The sequence below is a fragment of the Anticarsia gemmatalis genome, chromosome 2, assembly GCF_050436995.1.
Source record: "Anticarsia gemmatalis isolate Benzon Research Colony breed Stoneville strain chromosome 2, ilAntGemm2 primary, whole genome shotgun sequence".
Classification (NCBI taxonomy): Eukaryota; Metazoa; Arthropoda; class Insecta; order Lepidoptera; family Erebidae; genus Anticarsia; species Anticarsia gemmatalis.
The window spans coordinates 9,214,435-9,222,077 of record NC_134746.1 but is presented as its reverse complement, the minus strand read 5'-3'; the positions used below and the strand labels follow the sequence as shown (position 1 = coordinate 9,222,077).

The following is a 7,643-nucleotide window of genomic DNA, read 5'->3' as shown; positions in this document are numbered from 1 at the left end:
CTTTTTCAGGTATGTCATCGAAATAGCGTCCTAATGCGCAAAAGTGCGGTAAACAGTTTAACACAATAAGTGAATTCATTCAGTCACTGATTAATATGAAACCATGTCCAATTTCAATGTGATTAGCTTTAATGCAGAGCTTAATTGGATTTAAATGAATGACACTGTATCTAAAACAGTTGCTATTTGATACTAACTGTTTCAAAAACAAACTAATGGCATCATATAGGTATGTATTTTAAATTGTAGTAAATAAACTTAAAAAAATCTAGGGTCATTCGATTCATTGATTCTTTTCGGTCGTGAAAATAATTACCATTTAAAGTTTTACTTAGGCAATTGTCAATGCATGTTTAAGCTCGATTTTCTGCCACTATCGACAATCGACAACCGATTTTTTAAAATTCTAATCAGAGTTTAACTGATGCCGTATGACCTATTTTAAATGTTAATCTTTCGATACTCGATGGTTTCGTCTGTAGAATAACGTTCAATTGATTTGACACCTACTTTTACATGTGGTGTTATAAATTGCGTTAGGAACAAAGTCACTGCAATGATACAGAAGAAAACATAGCTGTTTTAAAATATAAAACATGAAGCGACGTACAGTCTGTATATTCTCATCCTTAGTAAAAGATAGCATATTGCGGAAGCCACTGTAACATATAACATTAAATCTAACCACGTTTTGGCGGTAAGCTAGCAGGTAGAGCAGCGGATAAGCTTCTATGCGCTGGTAAAAAGGTCCCACCTGAGCTTTAACCGCATTCATAGCATGTATACTGTTCTATACAGGATTACTGCTGAACATGCATTGGCATTACATTTATGAGTTAGAACCACCTAATATCTAGGTTGAATGCAACTACAGGTTTAACTCGTTAACGGTGTCGATTTGAAACAGATATTGAGCAGAATACTATAACAGCAGATTCGGTATCCGGTATTCAGTCAAATTCATTGAATATTCTTCTAATATTCAGCTTCTGCAACCGCAAACATTCCGGTCGTCTCGATATTAAATCAATTCAGGTCTCACTTCCCACCAAAATAATCCGGATCCTTTTGATTAAGTAATCTTACCTCAAATCTAGGTTGCCTACATATGTACATGTAATGATTATATCAAAAAACACTCAACTTGTGTTATATCTACTTGAGGAAATGACAAGTCTGCAGGAATGATAGTATTTACCTGCATTTTATGCCGTGTACGGGTTTATCGACTTTTCTTTCGCCAGAGAATACGAGTATATAGGTACTCACTAAACGTGTCATTTGTCAGAGTCGTAAATATTGGGCGTTCGCGTCATCGGCGTGGTTCTTTGTTATTCGAGCCTCACTCGCTTCCACTTAATGAAACTTCAGTGTTCAATTAATTTAATTGTAAATAGAGGGTTGTTCGCAACGACGTCATTTATTCTAAGTGGCAGGTGACGTGAGTTATGAGAGCAGCGCCTAGTTTTGGAATGAGGCGAAGATGACGAGCGGTTTGCAGGTTGGGACGACTGCGTGAAAAAGCGCACGTTGACATAATAGGTGGCAAATGTTAAGGCAATCCGATGTAAGTGATATTAATTTGATGTAACACACTTTCATGGTGGTGGGCATGCGGCAGGCGGTGCAGTGCGCCCGCGCAGTGTCCGCACGACCGTCGACTCCGGCGCAGCACGCGCATGACCCTCTCCGCTCACCGCTGAGCTGACGACGCGTTTGTCTCGAAGCTGTTACTTTCAAAACTTTACGACTCTACGACAAAATCGTCAGTGAAAATTATAGTGATATACTGAAAACTGAAAATTTCAAATATTAAAAAGGATATAACTCTTCAATTAAAGTAAGTATTTTGTTATGTTGTGGAAAGCATAGAGCAGTTTTAAGCTTGTTTTAAGTATACATTTCAAACATTTCATTTGAGACTGAAACGATTTCGTTGTTACTATACCATAAAACAAATGCCAACGTCACATTTAGGTGAAAAGTAGAACGACCTACATAATGTGTTAAAGTCCCATTTTATAAGGTTGGACTGGAAATGATAATAGTTGACGGCGATGTCCCGTTTTAGTGCTAAGTTTCCTTCGTAGCTAAAGTAATTTTAGTGTAATTTGTACAACTAAGTATTTATTTTGGACAGGAATAGTGACAGGAATATTGGTTCTTTAATATATAATTTCAGTAAACAAGCCCTCTAATTTCAGCCGAAAAATAACATTTTCTGGCAATTATCAAATCATTGAACAGTTCCAATCCAATAAATATTGCGTCCGTAAAAAATAGAGTACGCATCGCTTTATTAATTACTACTTCAGTGATTTGCAAACCGTCATTTAGTGATACTTTTATATCACACATTTTTAAATGAAAATGGTCGTTGCAGTCATTAAGCTGGAGCGCCTAACGCAATTGGCAGGCAACGCAACGTGTACAAACTAATACAGACACGCGAAAACTACCATTACGTTAGTATAATGCAAGTGAAGTGCTCTGTTAACTATTGCACACTGTTTATATAAACTTTGAGTGCATTATCACATTTGCATGCGACGTTAACTGTTTCATTTCAGCATTTTAAGATTGACTAGCTGACCCGACCCGACTTCGCTTGTGACGCATAAGAAAGAAGGGGTCAAAATTTTCCCCGTTTTTTGTAATATTTTTCGTTGGTACTCCGCTCCTGATTGCCGTAGCGTGATGTCATAATAATATATTCAACGCAAAACAATTTTTCTATTCGAACCAGTAGTTCCTGAGATTAGCGCGTTCAAAGAAACAAACAAACTTTTTAGCTTTATAATATTAGTATAGATACGTTTGCTGTATTAATAGAATTTTGGAAATTGCTTTTAATACTCGCATACGATATGAACCAGACGCGGATAAAAATCGGTGGTGTTTCTGAAACATTTTCAGGGTATATTGTTGTACTTAATACTAACTTAAAGTGATAGAGCGATGTTGGTTATATTTACTAAGTATGTCAATAGGTTTCTTGCCAGTTTGTTATATTTATAACCAACATTAAAAAAAGTAATTAGAGAATTGATGCCATAAATTGATCTTAGCCTTGACCACAATCAAGATTTTTTTGTGCAATCGTGAAATTTTGGGTAACATAACGTGAATGTAAATAAAAGCAAAGCCTATTGTTTGTAACAGTGATTCGCCAGGCCAATTTATCAATGTTCATGAAACGCAATCTATCATAATTCGTTGATGATACATGACCAAAATAAAACCGCAATGTTAAAATGTCGGCATCAACATTGTGTTTTCAAATATTGCGTTATGTGTGCTCGCAATGGCTCGGTTTCATTGTGATTTGTAGACTTCGGCAAATTAATTACTGTAGTAAAAAAAAGTATGAAACTGAGGTTTTTTTGTCAACTGATGAAATTGGTTTAGAATTTTTAGATACATAGTCTGGGTTTTCGTAAAATAACGTTGATATTTTTGTCGAAGTTGCGTTCAAGCACAATCAGTGATTGCAAGTTTGGAACATTGTGATAAGCATGCTTACCTTCTCTTGAATATATTAAGTATACGAAACCAATCGCAATTTAAGGCAAAAAACCTATAGAATGTTTCGTAATCAACGTTTGTTCACGCTACATTCGAATAATTTCGGCATTCGATTCATTATAATGCGCACGCATTATAAAAAGTAGGTAGTGTTTATCATAACCGAGTTAATCATCACCGCGGAATTCAGGCAATATTATTGCATCGACTACTTGCGTAAACTGGAACAAAAAGAACCAGTCCTGTGTTGCCGCTCCATTTCAAACACTCACGACTTGAGGAAAGTGGAAATACATCGAAACCATATTTCGCTACGTATAGCCTTATATCCTTCGCAATAAACGGATGCGGCACCGCGCGTGTCGGCGTGTTGTTCCTCTATGGGTCGCGAATTCCACGGAATATCGATGTTTGAACAACTTCGGAAATAGGCATCTCCATGAGTAAATAATAGATCGCCGCTCGATCTCGACTCTGAACTTTCACCGTTTGTTAGTTTTGCTCCTCCGGCAAAGATGTCGCGTTGCGTCACTACATTTATGTCACTAACAAGGCGTGTGCACAGCTTTATGTAAGTGTATAACATATTCCACGGTGGCTGAATGACAAGTGACGTCACTAAAAGCTTCACTCTCAGTTAATAGTGCAATTTAAGTTTCCTTTGACGGTGGGTCATTTGGTATCGGGCGAGGAAGGGTAGGTTTTTGTGTGAGCGATTGACCCCATTTGGCGCAATCGTCCCTGAGCGGTGAAGTCCGGGCCCCCAGCAATGAATCACGCTCAGTGTCCGAGTGATCTCAACTTAACACACTATTCAGCACTCCACCCACAAGAAAAGCACTGATTCCACCATTCACTTTCTCATATGTTTTCCGGCCTCGTCGGGATACTAAAGTAAATTCACTCAGCATTATTATTTGATGATCGTTATAACAATTCACGTGCCTAGATCTATTATAGACATTTAGAGATCGATAGTTTCTACTTAAAACACACATAATAAAGCTGCAACAGCACCCACATTCACATAATTTTGTACGAAATATAATAAGCTAATAACTCAAGCCATAAGTACAATAAACAAAATCCTACCGTCGAAGGAGATTAATGTATTTAATTTCAGAGTTTTTCTCCAATATTAATTGCAGGGATGATAAATTCATACTTGCCTAGGGAAATCTGCACAGCAGTCGTATTTTTATCAGTCAGTTAGGAGGCGGAACCCGGCCGTAAGTCTTGCAATATTTAGCGAAGTCGTTTACCCCTTGTGACCTTCGGGCATACATTTTCTATTTTTCAGTGTATTTCTTTCCGTCTTTTACTATGTTTCTTTATTATTTTCGGATATTCGTAGCGACAGTTCTCGAACAAGACACATTGTGACAGATATTCTCTACAGATACAAATAAAACACAACTGAGGGTTCACGATATAGATGGTCCCCAAACTTTTAGTTTGTTCAAAGTTTTCATGTCTTGGAACTCTATGAAGTCATATTTAAGCCCGCAGTTGGCTTTTACTTCAAAGGGAATTTGAATAAGATCTTGGCGAAAGCGAAATTAATCTCAGTAAGTAGATACTAAGTATGTTTGGATAAAATCTGTATTTAAATTAAAAATTATTCGAAAATTTATTAACTGCATTGCATTAAACTTGTGTAAAATGAACCCGCATTGAAAGTAGGAGGTAGGTGTTAAACTTCATACCAATTAGTTTTAAAAACTCCTGAAATCCTTTGACAATTTAATTAAGGACTAACCTAAAAAAAGTCGGTACAAAAGAAATTAAAATTCAGGATTTGGATTAAGGCTTCACTTTAAGCTTGAATAAATCGGTGGATTAGAACTTCCCTATTTAATTGAAAATCAATGAAACTGAAACGGGCACGAAATCCCTTGAATATATTATTGTATTACCACTGAAACTACTATTGCACTGCAGAGCTTAGAATGGCCAGTTTTCAGGATGCCTCTAAGACATTCAAGATAGCAAAAAATTTGAAGCGAAATACAATTTTTATTTAGAAAATTCGCAACAAAACCTTGAGCGGAGGCTAGTTTCTTGATAAACAGTTTATGTGTTAAATATTGCGTAGTTCCGAGGTTGTAAGTTGACTCTTTGAAAAATAATGGTCCGTCGACTCTATTTTCTTAGCCGGATTAATAATCCGTGTCGGATGGCCGTCGGGACGGTAAACGGGCTAGAGTAATCGTCTTATTTCCAGAATGGGCCTTTATCGCGTTCCGCAACTGCTTAGTGGACTTTCACTGTCTTCTAATGATAAACAAAACGTACCCCGTATGTATTTTTCGTCTCCGTCACAACATAATGACAGCAATAAGAGTTGTAATGTTATACGTAGATTTGATATTGTGAATTTTCAGTTACGTAACGGTGAGTAATAACCGTCGTAACTGGGTTAATGATCACCCCTCGTTCACACCATACATAATATTATTATGTGTGTGTTTTACGTGGAGCGGCCGCGGCGCCGTGTGACACGGAGCGCCGCGGCACAGGGGGACACGTGGGGGACACGCGGGGCACACAGGGACACACGCTCCACGCTCTTGCGTTTATTGCGCGCCACTCAATTGTCATGTGCTCATAATTTATACATTTTTGAGCCCATCTGAATGATGGCTTTTAAAACGCACGAGGGCACTGTTTGCGGCTCGTCTGTTCATGTCAAATTACGACACACAAATAAAATCTGTTTTGGCTCCCCTTTTTTTGGGAGCTAAATTATAACATACAAACATGGCAACATTTATGAATACATTTTTGTTATTCATGAAATCCACGTAATACTTGGTAATGGAAAATCTTTTTAAATGGTTAATATTTTCATTTACAACATTCAAGCCCTGAATTACATGTGACATGTGAATGACGGCTTCAACTTTACTTCAGTTATATTGCCGATTATCATATTCAATTCAATAAAAGCGAATACATAGCAATTAGAGAGTATTGTATATAATGTGCTGTACTTACAGCTTACAGCCTACCGGGAAAGGTTTAACTGACGTTATCTCAATTTCCCAATAGTATCGTAATTTATGGGCCATAAATCGATATTTGTATCAAATACCTTTACCGATATACAATCTATAGAGTTCTATATAAACCCCTTGTGTATCTTACTTCAACAATTTCCTTTTTCATACTAACTTATAAAACTTTCAAACTGATCCTTTTTTTCGTTGTTACTGAGTGGAAAACTGAAGCGTTTTCACTACGACAAACAACAGAAAGTCTAACGTATGTAGGTACGAGAACGAGAAATACATACGACTAACTAAGATATTTATGTGAGCCTCCAAATTGCTACATAAAGTAGACAAGGAAATATTCTCTTCCGGCTATGATCCTTTAAGAAAATAAAACTAGTTGCCGAACGATGTTTATGTAGGCTGTAACGAACCGTGACGTCATCGGTATTCCTGTTATGTTGTTTCAGTACAAATTACCGAAGAGGGTTGTTCTTTTAATATACTAGCTTTTCGCCCGCAGCTTTGCCCGCGTGGTATTTCGCAACCTTCAGGATGGAATACCGAAAAATTATTTCTAGTGTTGCTATATACTTCCCAAGGAATCTTCATGCAGAATTCCTTCTTTCTATGCTAAGTAGTTTCGACTGTGCGTTGTCCATCAGTTAGTCAGTAACAGAAGAGATTTATATAAATGGTTTCATGTGCTGTACTCTTGAGACCAATTAATATATTTTCATAGATCCGTATGTAAAGAATCTTTTAAGTACTGAGATGGTTCTACTGTATGAATGGTACAGTATTTGTAAAACTTTTCAATGTCAATTTAATAATAGAAGAGTATGACCATTTGGCCATTGAATCAGCCTCGTGATCAAGGTCGCAGACAAAACTCATGTCAAACTGAAGCCTTTGTACATGAAAAGTCAGACATGTCACATGAATACACCACCCTACTCATAAACATCATCTAAGAATTCTCTAGCAATATACATTACGTTGACACTTTGTTCGCTCGTCTGAGCTTTAAACAATCGTATATATGACCTTAATCTGAAGAAATATAACTATGTTTATGAGTTCTTTAACCCAGTTGATAAGTAATCTGGCCGTGAATATGTAAAT

At 37.0% G+C, this 7,643-nt stretch overlaps 1 protein-coding gene across 1 annotated transcript in view; it reads left to right on the top strand.

Annotated features, from left to right (window-relative positions):
• Nucleotides 1-1,627: 1,627 nt before the first annotated feature.
• Nucleotides 1,628-7,643, top strand: part of LOC142983702 (O-acyltransferase like protein-like) — a 78,031-nt gene continuing 72,015 nt past the window's right edge. The window contains exon 1 of the mRNA XM_076130707.1: nt 1,628-1,840. The gene's annotated coding sequence lies outside the window, so the exon portion shown is untranslated. The remainder of the gene's footprint in view (nt 1,841-7,643) is intronic.